Source organism: Triturus cristatus, chromosome 4_1, assembly GCF_964204655.1.
Source record: "Triturus cristatus chromosome 4_1, aTriCri1.1, whole genome shotgun sequence".
Lineage (NCBI taxonomy): Eukaryota > Metazoa > Chordata > Amphibia > Caudata > Salamandridae > Triturus > Triturus cristatus.
The window spans coordinates 216,413,135-216,427,300 of record NC_140585.1 but is presented as its reverse complement, the minus strand read 5'-3'; the positions used below and the strand labels follow the sequence as shown (position 1 = coordinate 216,427,300).

Sequence of the window (14,166 nt, the reverse complement as noted above, 5' to 3'; positions counted from 1 at the left end):
TTGACTAATGACATTGAGAACAAGAAAGTGCTTGACTTGCCACAGGCTGGATTCCACCCAAAGCAAAACACTAAATCAGCTGTGATAGTGGTCTTGGATGAGCTAATTACTCTTAAAGATAAAAGGAACAAGACGGTCTCCTGTTGTTAGACTATGGGCTCGATTTCGATGGCTGTCTGACCGCAACTGACGGCTCATCGACTGCGGTCTGACCACCATCTGCTGCTGCAGTTCGACCGATGCATTACATGGCGTGCGGTCAGAGGCAGCAGGCAAAGAGACCGTCCAATGCATTCCGACTGGCTCATGTGACGGAAACACCTCTTTATCCCTGAAAGATGGAGTCTCACCTGACGGGATTATTATGACTGTTACTTTGGAAAAGGCTGTTGGAAAGTTACATTGGGGGCTCCCAGCAGGGGCCTCCTCCCTCCTGGCCTTTTGCATTATGGCCTGGCACATCCCTGCACCATCTGCCCCCCTACACATCCTTGCACCGTGTGGCAGGCGACGTGAGGTGCCTGCCACACGGTGCAGGGATGTTTGAAAACATAAATTTTTCAATGGAAGCTTGTGCTGCAGGCCTTTTCTGCCCAGCTTCCATTGAAAAATTGATGTTTCTGACAGTCTCATGCAAATTTTGTGGTCAGAACAACCGACCTGAGGTCAGGCGGTTCCTAATCCGCAACGGTGCCGGGCGGCATCGTAATTAGCTCCTTAGTATCTTGTTCAGCCAACAGTAGGCTGCTGTCTGGATGGACCAGACTTAGACAAGATGCAATCATTTATGTCAGGTCAGTCCTAGGTGGTATTTGTGCTTTTATTTAGATCTGGAGCGGTCAAAATCATCTGTATGGTGCCCCAGGGTCCACTCTATCACTGGTGTTATTTAAGCTCTACTTACAGCTACCATGGGAGTTGGTGAGGTTGTTTAAATTTATGATTCTCTAACTTGCTGGAGACACAAAACTTACCCCATTTCCATTAGATGTCAAAGTTTTTATCTATGTGCCATGCAAAACTGGATGCCTGCTAATTATCAAACCTAGCCTTGCTAGTCCCCTAAATGCTGGTCGTATTTGTCTCAGAGTTTGGGTCATTAACACTAAAGTCTCAGTTAACTACCTGAGCCACCATCATCTTCTTTTTAACAAAGCACAAACATTGCGGGCCACAGGTTTTTAGCACTAATATCATAGGAGGTGTATTTGTAAAGCGCACAGTTACCAATGGGAATGTTGGCACAGAATTTACAGATGTTTATTGTTACCCAACTGTAGTCATTGTATCGACCTCAGAGGAAATGCTGAGTGGACCCACCAGGAATTGAACATGTGACCACGAGATCAAACACAGGCCTCTATAGTGGGCACGTTAGACCATTTAGCAACCGGCATAACAAATGCTGTTCCACGAGACATGTTCTACCTCGATTTCTACATGCCACAGTGGTTGGGGTCCTGTTACATTTACTGCTAAGATTTCCCGGACTAAATGTGTGCATTAAATGTAAACAAACAAACAAGTCCATCAAAATAAATAAATATGTACTTACAAATAAAAATAAATAAATATACACATACAAATAGATAGAGAAATACATACATACATACAAATAAATTAAAATAAATAAATGAATACATACATAGATGCAACTAAGTACATACATATAAGCCAGGTGGGAGGTTGAGGAAGCACACATTCAGACCATTCAGACCTGATGTGGGTGACCATCTTCTGTGAAAAAGGTCGCTCAGTATGCTATGAAGGAGCACCAATTTGCAGTCCATACAGGCAGCTTCACCACTTTGCACAAGCTTTGCTGTTTACCCCGTGGCCTATGTCCGTCTCTGCTCCCTGTGGTAGATACCACATTTCCAATTCATGGGTGCTGAAACCTGGGGTATGCCTCGACTTACTGGTACCATGCCGTCCATGCTATAATACACACGTGTGTACTGCTTCTCTTCCGTGGAAAACCCAAGACAGCAGCAGCTGCATATGTGGGATCATGGTAGGAGCATAGGAAGTGTAGTCTGACTCTCAGGATCATAAACCATAGCTCTATAAAACCCAGCCGACCCATTACCACTAGGCTCATTGCTAGGGTCCATAGGCTGTGATGTTGGACCAGAGGAGCTGGAGGTACCAGACTGGACATACATCAAAGGTGGAGGTTGAGCAGGGTTCATGACCTGTGGGAGTGTCATGATTGTGGATGAGTCTTACTGAGCTGGGTAGTATCCCTGGGCCCAAGAGACAGACTAAGCTGGAGTAAGAAAGTTGACACCAAGTACAAGCAAACAACAAGTATTCCAGTGGGATGGAAAAAGAAGGTGCTTTCAAGGTTGGGAAGAGGTAGAGAGTAAGTACTGAGTAATAACAACATTGAACGTCATGACGTTGGCTTGTGTAGAAACATTTGAAGGAGTGACGTGGGCGACTGTTATGTTTACAGTGGTTAATGTGTTTATTGTACATGATGTGATGTGTTTTCTTAATTCTGCCAAGAAGTGAAATAAAAGTAAGGTCCCAAGTACAGGTCTAGATAACTCACAGAGAGATATGGACGCTTCATGACTTTTTACAGCCACATACAGTGTGTGCATCTAACACCAAGAGCAAGGGTAAGAAAAGATATAGCACTTTTAGCTTATCTGAGGGTGCAGCATGTACATGTGTGCCTGCATGTTGTGTGTCTCTGGGCATGAGTGTGTGTGTGAGCATTGTGTTAGATTAAAATTGTGAATCAAACTTTTATGGGCCATAAGTACAATGGCCAGATATCATGATGTCAAAAATATCATGGGACTTAATATTGAGGATATTAAGGTATTTTGGGGGTATTTAATATCTATTTTTAAAATATAGTTGCATGTAATATTATTTTATTTGATTCCGGTGAATAAATTTTGTTAAATTAGTTTGAAAAATATTAGTTATTTTAGTATTATATGTTATTAGCCTTCATAATAAAATTTCCATTTAATTTGTTTTAGTGTATTTTTAAGTCTTTACATGATTTTTTTAAATATAAATTGTAATTTAGTAGCATAATGGGTTTGTACGGGGCTAGGGTGGGACGTTTTTTAAATTAGTTTAAAAAACAAAAATTAATTGTTTGTGTAATAAAACGGTTCATTGTAAATCATGTGAATTAATTGAATATTTGCTATTACATTTATTTCTTAGCTGCAATTAATTGCAAATTGGTTGATCCTTTTAATTAATTATTATATTATGGTAATTCATTTTATATTCTTTACATTTTAATTGGTGTATTTAATAATTAATTACATATTAATATGTTCTGACTTTTGAAATAATTTGTTTTTTAATTTTGATTGTTTGTCAGTGTTCATTTTTAGGAAAATGCATAGGGTAGTATGGAAGGATTTGTTTTAGTTAAAAATATAATATAATATATAACCTGTAGCCACAATAAAGTTTACATTTTGAAGCAAGCCAGAGGTGCTGCAGCCTGTTGTAAATGTGCAAAGTGAGCAAGTTTATTCTTTTTTAAATATGCTTTACATTTCCTTGGTCTACATTTAAATGTGGTAATAGTAAATCTGACCCTTGAAAGGCCAACACTTTCCCTACTTTTGCTTACATTGCAGTGGGACTAATACATTTTATCCTGGAGGTGTTGGACCTTTAAGGTCCAACACTTTCCCTACTTTTGCTTAAGTTGGAGGTTGGTTGGTCCCGTTTTCGTGATGTATTACGTCTGCCCGACATCAAAATAAGCTACAAAGTATGCAAATATGAAATTTGAGTTCCCAATATTTGTTCATCATGATATTATTGTTCTCGATATTATGTCATACAACTGTGGGCATATGTGTTACAGAGGATGAACGTGAGGATGTGTGTCTGTGGTCGTGCATGGAGTAGGTGAGGGGTGTATAGATTCTCCATCGACACCATGGCAATGGACAACTGTCAATGGTATCCCCCAGACATCTATTGGTCAACTAGGGGCATCCTTAATTTGTTGTGGGCAGGCTTGTTATCTCAAGTGATATTCATGGAGTAAGTTGGGCATCTCTCCCAATTGATTGAACCCATCTTATTTGAAGGCAACCCATGGTTTCTGAGTGCTTCTCTAGCATAGGCTATCGATTCCTGACATCAAGTTTACATTCGTTACATCTGTTGGGCATGCTAGGTAGTGTCTTTCCATAGAGATATTTGGTAAATGATAACAGTTTGATAATCATGACAAGCTGATACTTGAGGGTGCAGTGTGTATTTAACCACAATTATTAGATGACTATTTTTAATACATGGCAAACACAAGGAGATGATGGACGGAGCGCTGAAACATTTCAGACACTCACCCCCAGTCACAGAACTGGGTTGAATCCATCATCGTTCTTTGGCTCACTTCGCTACCCCAGTTCAGACACATCTCCTTGTGTTTACTACAGCTAATTTCTGCCATGTCCTTTCTGGAAAGTCTGAAAACTTGACATCAAACATGGGGCTGATAAGGGATTTGTCAGAATTGGCACACAATGGACATGATTTAACAAAAGAAGAAATTTGATAATAAGGCCACCAAAAATGCACTCCAACCCTTCTTTTACATGTTTCTCCCAGATGATGTTCATGACACAGTACTAAGGGCTGGACTGATCCCATGAGGCACAGGGTCAAGACTGATTTGCATATAGCTGTGTCTCAACTGGGGTGGCTATGTGAGCTGTTTGTTTCGCCTCTTTGACGATGCTGTACAGAGAACCCACAACTTCTGCCTTTATCCGCAGTATATTTCATGGTCATGCCAATCAGACCTGGGTTAATTTTCACAGGTCTTGGTAAACTCAATTGCAATGTCAAAGTCTGGCCTGAGTAAAAGTATATGGTATATTTCAAACACATTTCAGTCATCACCCAGTCCCTTTACTTTTACATCAAACCCTATCTTTTTCAAAGATGTATGAACAAAAATGCCAGATGTGTTGAAATCAGCTAACTTTCTTGCCTTGCGTCAAACCCTTCCTCTCACCCAACATTATCCAGTTCACAGTGGAAGCACACATTTATGTGGAAAGTTGTGTTCTATGATATGATGCTACATGCCTCATCACTAACCTGTGCAACCACAATCACATCTCTCCCCCTCCTCAAAGATCTTCACTTGCTCCTCCTCCAAGTGTGCATCAAGTTGAAATCATTAGGTCCATCCTGTGCATAGCCATCTACACCATTAGACCGTCCACTGTGGCAAACACAGTCCCTTCTGATCTCCTCTGCATCAAATGAAATGTTTGGAAGAACATAGGGATAACTAGCACCTGTTCTTGAATTGACAATCCGATTATTGATGAAAAGCACAAGTACAGTTGAAGTATCTTTGAGAATCAAATATTATTGAAGCACGTTCTCCATCAGGTGTGACCATATAAGGCTACTGAGACATGTCCATAGCTTTCTGTTTATGAAACTCACGAGGTTGTTAACTTCAAGCACTGCATAAGTGATGCAAACCAAGGTTAGGAACGTTTCTTCAAGAGGAGTGGCAGTCCCTCACATTCAGCATATACACAAATCTGACCCCTTTAATTTTGTGGAAAAATGGCAAATGTACTATCACTTTTCTAACTCAGCGTGATGGCAGTTGAGCTAATCCTATGATTAAAAATAGAGGCAAATAGCAGTCATTAGCACCCAATGCCAGTGGCTCTATAAACGCATACAGTGGGAAGGAGCTGCTCTTCAACGGACTACATCGACCAGCCTGAAGTCATGAACTTGGGTTTAATAGTTTTAGAATGTAAAATATCTAGACTAATTTAATTAAAACACATCACAGGATTCATCAAACATAACAGGGTGTCACAAATAGATGTAATAAGAACATCAGTTGAGCTGTGCTTATATTTGATTAAGGCCTATTCAGCATTAGTGGCGTTTCTGAGTTGATCAACACCTCAAGATCTCAACACTCACTTTCTATTAGCAGCCAAAGCATCCATCTACAACTGAGTATGCTACAGTAAGATGCAGTGCTGTAGCGACTGTTGGTTGCAGGTTGCTTCTTTACAAACATGCTTTAATGTAACATACAAAACATGACATTTAAATACAAGAAGGGTATCTTTGGTAGAGCATTCTGTGGCTGTTTCTCTCGGTTTAGGATTGGAGCAGTAATAGAAAGGCTATCTCGGGTTTGCATTGTCTAACAATTTAAAATACTTTCACCAATGAATAATGTACTGACCTAGACAGCACTGAAGTGGTGGGTGGCAAGGCCTAAATCATTCAGAACCACAAGTAGTTAGTCTGCACACATTCCATTCTGTCGTTGTTCGTTCTCCAATGTGGGACCAGTCATATGCAAAGCAGTATTGAAGTGGACTGAAAGTAAAGGTCTACCAACTTAGAGAACACTTTTCTTCTGTACCGGAAGCCATATAGCAAGTCGTATTTCAGGCATGTTGGGCTTCATCAAAGAGAAGGGACTTGAATCCCTAAAGCTAACATGATGGTGGGTAAGTAAAGCGGCTACCTAATCAAGAGTATAGGCTGAAAAGCAACATATTTAAAGTCATTTCCTATTGTGTCCAGGATATCAGAACTGTTCTTTCTTTTTCTATCTCTATAGTTAAGGGTTATATCTTTTTATACAGATGTATATTCTTTTTAACTGAACTCTACGTTTCTGCAAAGTTGAAATAAACATACCAACTTTTGATTAACTGATTAAGTGTCATCCATTAGAAGGCAAAACCTTCCAACTCTCATGTTAGGTTTCGGTGATTTTCTGGTTAAAAATTCTTGAACTTTAGCACAAGACCTTGTAAGTGTTCCATATTTCAATATATAGTCATCATCCTAATTCATAAAATCTATTCTGGATCAGAAGAGGAAGAACTTCACATTGGTGATTAATTTTAGACCTTCCATCCTCTGGACAGCAGACGCCTTCTGAAATGACAATAACATATGAATGGTTAATAAACAGCACATATGCTTGGTTATTTGAGAAAGACATCCACCATATGCAAATACAGAATACTTTGTATATTTCCTGATATGTATGTTTGTGGTGGACTCAATGGCAAAAGATTAAAGGAGATGATAACTGAAGATTTAGCTGTTAGGAAGATACCATTGGAAATTAGATCATGGTGCCACAATTTATAATGAGTAACTCTGAAGGAGAGAGTCAGTTGATATCTCTACATGAAATTTTGCAATCCCTGTATAAGCTCCTTTCTCTAATTTCTTCATAATCAGTGACCTGTGAGGCATCCAGTCGACAGTTATAAAGAAAAGACATCAGAGAGCAACTGTTATTATAGTCAAGTTCTGACATCACAATGCCTGCTGCTAGGGGGAAATGTAGGTCAGGTACCAGAACAGCCGTTTTTCCTTAATAACAAATTGTATTGAATTTTAGAAATCCACCATTAAGACCACAGCTACATCCACACAACACCACCAAGTTACTCATATACCCAATCTGTAGTAAGCTCCCCATTTGCTCCATATCGTTTTGTGTTTTTAGGGGCAACCACGTCCATTGTATATAGGCTTTTTACAATTGAGAACACCAGTCTACCCTTGTACTCCATTTCACCAGGGAGGGGGCGTTTGGGGAGTTTTACCATTGGGAAATGTCTTCCTTAGCAATGAATGAGGCAATCCCTATGAATGTAAGTTCCGCCCGGGGGCCAACAAGATCGTCGTTCATGCCTCGTAGGGCCACTCTGGAGGTCAGGGCAAGGGCTCGCCTCAGAGTTCATGGTGTATCTGTTGCCAGTAAGGCGAGAGGACAGGCCAGGCCCAGACCATGTGATAAAAATCAGGCGGTAGTGAGGAGCACCAAAACAAGAGGGTTGAGGGATTTTGCCAGCACAGTGCAAACGTACAGGGGTTAGATATGTCATATGAAGGTAGTTTAGCTGAATCAGACGGAGACATGTGGCAATGACCAGCACACGTGGGGCCAGCCTGGCCACCCTCTAGTCCATCTCATCAAGCTCGCCAATCTATCCCTCCCAATGGTGTCAGCAAATCCATATGGAGCAATAACAATGAGTGAGCAGTATAATTGAGATATGACGCCTTTGCCAATGTACACAAAAACAACAGGAGAGGAAGGGAACACAACACGACTACTCCCCTCGAGGGATAAATCTCAAAAAACAACAAAGTCCGTGTGATTTAAACACAACCTCTTTGGGTCAAAGGAGCACGAGTCTGCTGACTCAAAACAACGCTTTATGTTGTTAAGGGGAAAGAAACCTACATAGATTTTATAGGTTTTATATAAAGCCCTCACTCGCCAACCTGGTTGGTGACATGCTTCATCATCGGGCTCCACTGGGTCTGGCCGAATGCCAACCCAGTGTGCTACAACGCCAGGTTACTACGGAGCGGGGTTCGTGTGAGGTGACAGTGAATTAAAAAACTTCCAATTAAGTCAAAAAAAGCAGTTTTATTTGTTTTGCTAATTGGAAATATTAAAAGGGAGAGTGAGGGTCAAAAAATAAAAGACCAGATTCACTCTGTGGCGGTCAACATGTTTCTGACTTGTTGTATGGTATACAGGCTTTCGTCAGGACCAGAGTGGGGGTGCAGAGTCCCGGTGGTATGAGCGCGCTAAGGCTCACCCTGCCAAGGACTATGTGTGAAAAATAATAGTGAAAAATCCGCCAGTAATTATAGTGGTGGAGAGAAACGAGTTTATTCTGGTAGTTAACAGACATACAACAAAAGACGAAACATAAAAGAATTGTAAGTATTGATGTACAAACTCGAAATCAATCGCTGCCCGTTAAGCCAAGCAGACAAAAAAGTGCTCAATCGGTGATGTGCCATTAGGTAGTACCACAGGTGCACTAGTTGTGAGATCTGTGCACCTAAAAGTACCAGGGCTCAGGTGTCAGGCAAGTGAGTTGACACTTGTCCTGAATAACATGTCTAATTGGATATATCGAGACACATGTGATTGTTGTACAATGTGCTCAACACTTATATTGCATATGGGTAAGGGGGACGGAGAAACGTACCCCTGTGTAGGTCAAGCGACTTAACAGAAAATGTAACAACCCAATCTTACTCGGAGGCATATCCGTGTGAAGCCTCAGGGATCCCGGGAGAAGGGTGTGAGCATATGGCACACCCTGGAATTGAAGAGAAGGAGGGAACAATGGTTGAGAAACCAAGAGAGTGATGTCTCTAAGAGAAACGCTTACCGTCCGAATGGAGGGAGAAGGGGAAGGGGGAGCGAGACAGAGTTCTACTCACGCCCTCGTTGCTCGGCACCCGTTCAGTACCTAAAGAGCCTCTCGCACCCGGGTCCAGGATATCAGTGTCCGGGGAGAGGGGCTCGTATATGTGGAGGCGGGGATGACGTGCGTCGCGAGAAGCGACGTAGCAAAGAGACCGGCACATTGGTTGGACAAGCCTTGCCCACGCTACTGCGTGATTGGATATCATAGAGGCTGAAAAGCCAATCAAATCGTAGTTAATACACGGAAGAAACCGTGTATTAAAGGGAACCTGATCGCGTAAGAGGCAGGATTTTTTTGTTATAACGAAACTTTATTGGGGATGAAAGTCTGTCATTCGCCCATAGCGAGTAATTCATATGAAGTATCTTATGATGATTTGAAAGTCCCGTGTATAGAGTAGGAACTAAATGTGTTGAACTCACAAAATCTACCATTAAATACAGCGTAACGTGTTACTCACATGAAGGTATTAAAACATTTTTAATAAAAATTATTTTGATGGTCAAGAGATAATAGTGGTATTAATCAGCCCCTCTCAATACGGGGTAGATAGCACAGGAGGAACACAAGGTTGAGGTGCACAAATGTATGCGTTCTTACATGTAACTGTGCGAGACAACGAAAGAAAAGAAAAGACGGAGCACTGAGGGTGCCAGCAACTCGACTCAATATGAAGGTATTAGGATTTAACAAGAGCGGGGAGGTTGGGGGCTTATAATACTGTGGTCCAAGGTATATTATCATTAAGCCCACAATGATTTGTCCCCAGACGGTGGACCCATCTCTGTTCCTTTTCGAAAAGGATTTTTTGAATGTTCCGCCGTGCGGTGACCTCCTCAATGATAGTCCATGTTAAGTCATTGGTGGTATGGTTAGAAGACAGGAAGTGTTCACTCATTTTAGTTGTAATGCGTTTACACCTGATGTTACTCCGGTGCTCGCATATTCTGAGTTTAACTCTTCTAGTAGTCATTCCAACGTAGCGTAGACCACACGGGCATGTGATTAAGAAATCACATTAGATGTGTTACAATTAGTGTGTCCTCTTTGCGTCCAGGTCTTGCCTGGTTCCAGGTTTAAGGTTTTTGTATGTGAGGTCAGATGGCAGATGCTGCAATCGGAGCAGGGATAGTGTCCTGTGATCTTAGGCAATCCCCAGGCCTCTGTGATAGTTCTTTGAGGGGTGTTGAGTTGCACGCTCGGGCGTGTATGTACCAGACTGTTACGCAAGCTCTGAGCCCGTTTGAAAGAAAAGAGAGGTTTCTTCCATTTGCGGTTGTCGATATTGATTATGCTCCAGTGCTTGTTGATGACTTTTTTCATTTTGTTTGATAGGGTGCTGTAAGTTGTTACGCAAGTCAGTGGTGTGGGCCTCGTATCATTGACGTGATCTTCCAGCAAAACTTCTCTAGGTTGGTTCCTAGCACGTTTGTAGCTTTTGGAGAGTAAGGGTTGAGGATACCCTCTCGCTACCAGTTTGGAAGTAAGATCGTCAGATTGGTTTTTGAAATCACCCAATGAGGTGCAATTCCTCCGGAGTCGGAGGAATTGGCCATACGGTACGGTTCTAGCAGCGCACAGCTGTGAGAGTTTTCCCTTCTCTCTCCCCTTTTATACTAAGGGGTTTTCTTTCCAATCCATTCGGGTGTCCCTACACAAAGGGAAAAGAGCAGAGAGTGAACCATTGACCAGGTACAGTAAGGAGGTTTGGTAGTAAAGGACACCAATAAATCACTGTATGTAAGTCCCCAGTCCAGCGCAGTCAAGAACAGACTAAAGGAAGGACTAATCCACCGTATTAAAGGCCTTTTCAATGTTTAGGAGGAGTAGTGCTGCTGAAGGGTCAGAGGTGTTTATCCAGGAAAGCACCACCTGGAACCATCTAATGCAGTGTCTCGTGCCTCACCAAGGCATAAATCCACACTAATCGCAATGGATTAAATAGGGAAGAGTGGATTGCAGATGGTTGTCCAGGATCTTGGTGAAGAGTTTGATTTCTGTGTTGATCAGTGAGATGGGTCTGTACAAAGAGCAATGGTCAGGAGAGTGGCCCAGTTTATGGAGGACCACTATAGTCCAGATCAAGCCCAGATGGAAAGGCTCCACGATCAGCCACTTGGTGTAAACTAAGATTGAGCAGGAACGGGGTCAATTCAGTGTGAAACATCCGGTAATAGTCGATGGGGAAGCCATCGGGTTTTGCCTGAAGGCAGGTCGAATGAGGCGGAATTAATTTTGTGATGGGTTAGTCTAACTCTTGGGTCTATTTCTAATGTTGCTGAAAAATGTTTGTTTGGGTAGATATACATTCTGATTAGTAAAGTCAACCTTTACTAGTGCTTTAAAATAAATGAAATGTATGTGAGAGTGGGGCTATGGAGAGATGAGGGACACATATGCCTGGTGGTTGTGAGGGAATCCGAGGAGGTAGTCATAGGGGTGCCAAGAATGATTGTCGCACCAGGCACCAACAGCTCTAAAGCTGGCCCTGCATCAGCTGACTGGATACAGCTAAATAGTGCCTAAGTTCCAGCCTTAACATGATTTTACTTGCCCATGATTATCCTTTTCCTAGAATCTTCTATCGCATCCCTCCGTGGTGCCTAGCCGGTGAGCCTGAGTGACCGGCTGTGGCTGGCTGATGGTCCTCACTGTTTGTTTTTTTGTTTGTTATCAGCATGCAAAAAATATTCCTCTCCTCTGTCTTACACGTTAGTAGCTGCTGCTACTTCTGCCATGCTGTGGCCAGCACTGGACAGTGAGGTATCTTGCGCATGCCAGGAGTTGAGATTTTAAATGGATACTAGCAAGCCTTTAGGGATAGCGCTCTGATATCTCAAAGTCCCCTGTTCATTGAGGTGTCCACTGGTATCTCAATGTGCTATCCTACGTTGACAGTTTCTGCTGTGACTTTTGGCAGTTGCAGTGCCTCCACACTATGACATCAGTATGATGAAGGTTAGTGGATTTAGACGCTCTTCCTTCTGCCTAACTGTTGTTGGGGCTACTTGCTGTGTGGCTTTGCATTAGATTTTTCCCTATATAGCCTTTGTGCACTCTCTTTCTCCAGGTGTTTTAGTCCACTCACATATCTACGACTATGCCCATGTCTAATACAATGTGTTCCCTGCTGTCCACCACAGCAGGCTAGGGGCCACTGCGTCACTGTCTTCATTGGCCTACACAGTTTTTCTTACTCTGGGCTAGGAGGATTTCAGAATTGATCTGGAGCACGGTTGAATGGGAGTGGTGTTGTAGTGAAGGATGCAGGCGGACGTGGGGAACCAATGGTGGAAGCCATATCAATGTGGTCTCACTCAATAGGCTCTAATTCCTGATTTTAATCCTTGACCAAGTTTGCAAGGTTTTACAGTTGCACACCTCCTTCACAGCAAGGAAATGGCTTCCCTGATTGCAAGATAACCACATATCAAGACCTGACCCCTTTAAATCAACCAAGTAATATTAGAAAATATGTCTCCCAGAGCTTTTCTATTCCCAATAGGGAAATGTGGTGTTCTGCACCTTCTTTGCAAGCCACAGATTCCAGAAAATGGAATGTGGTGAAGGTTGCCTGGCACTGCTTGAACTGAGTAGGCAGTTACTCCCGACTAGCTGCTGGATGAGGTCTCTATACCGGTATCTACATAAAAAAAGCCCTCTCTCTCCAACTACAAGAGACTGGACTCTGGATCATCATTTATGAAGGACTAACTTCCACATTTTGGTGACGATCTACGCACGCAAACAAAGAGACCCCAACAGCCTACTTGTTAAAAAACAAAAGAGAGAACAGCTCCACAAGTCAACACGACATGCAAGCCTCCTACCTCCTGATGATCTACAATTCCTTCTGCTGCTGCTGAGGAGGTGATGGTTCATGTCCTCATCTGATATCGTTTTAAAGCAAGGTCTGAAGAGTTTGGATTCTTCGCGATCCTCGCAGGTTTGCTGAAATGAAGAAGGACCTTGTCAGATGAGCGGACTTTGGAGGGAATGCTTCCTGACTTTGTGGGCTGCTCTAGGAGGTAGTGTGCGGCGTTCCGTTTTCTTTAGAAAGGCTGCACCACTCTTCGTTTTGCCAGACTTGCCTGGTCCTCGCATCATCACGTGTGGCCGCCATTTTAGATATCAGCATGTTGTCATCACTTTGGCTTGCAAGAGCCATCTTGAGTGTCCCACACTCAGTGCTGTGTATTTCTAGCTGACTGACTTGCAGTGATGTCATAGCGTTAAAACGTGGCAGCCATCTTGAGTGATCCAAAAGGCCAGTACTACGCAAAGTTAAGTTACCTGTCTACACTTTGTTTCAACTTTCGGGGAGCCCAATGCCCGGAACGTTTAACATCTGTTTATGCCATATGTATCCAGGGCGGCGTCTGCATAGTCGCAGATTGTGTGTTCTGCGATGACACACACAGCTTCAAAATAACATTTATATACGCGCTGATGTTTATCTATGCACAGCTTGCACAATTTCATCATTGGTGTGTGCTGATGCGCACAGCTCTTTTCTTCTGGCTTTAGTGTTTCAACATTAAACCAAGTTTGTTTCTATGTGCTGATGTGCACAGCCTGCGTATTTTCGTCAGTCTTCTGGCATTAGTGTTTCACCTTTAAACGAAGTTTGTTTCTACGTGCTGATGCGCACAGCTTGCATATTTTTATCAGTTGTTGCGTGCTGATCTGCTCAGCTCCTTTTGTTAGAAGTTCATCTACGCGCTGATGCACACAGTTTGCATAGTTTTATCATTTTGTTTGCGCGCTGATGCGCACAGCTCTTTCCTTTTGGCATTTTTGGCATTAAGACATAAGTGGTTCACCTCAATACAAAGCTTGAATCAACGCGTTCAGGCGCTAAGCTTGCATATTTTCATCATTTTTTTTTTGGGTGCGCTGATACGCACAGCTATTT

General features: G+C 42.5%; 1 protein-coding gene across 1 annotated transcript in view; it reads right to left on the bottom strand.

Annotated features, from left to right (window-relative positions):
- Positions 1-5,749: 5,749 nt before the first annotated feature.
- The window catches only part of LOC146854098 (CD5 antigen-like), a 116,761-nt gene continuing 108,344 nt past the window's right edge, over positions 5,750-14,166 (bottom strand). The window contains exon 8 of the mRNA XM_085650507.1: positions 5,750-6,936. The gene's annotated coding sequence lies outside the window, so the exon portion shown is untranslated. The remainder of the gene's footprint in view (positions 6,937-14,166) is intronic.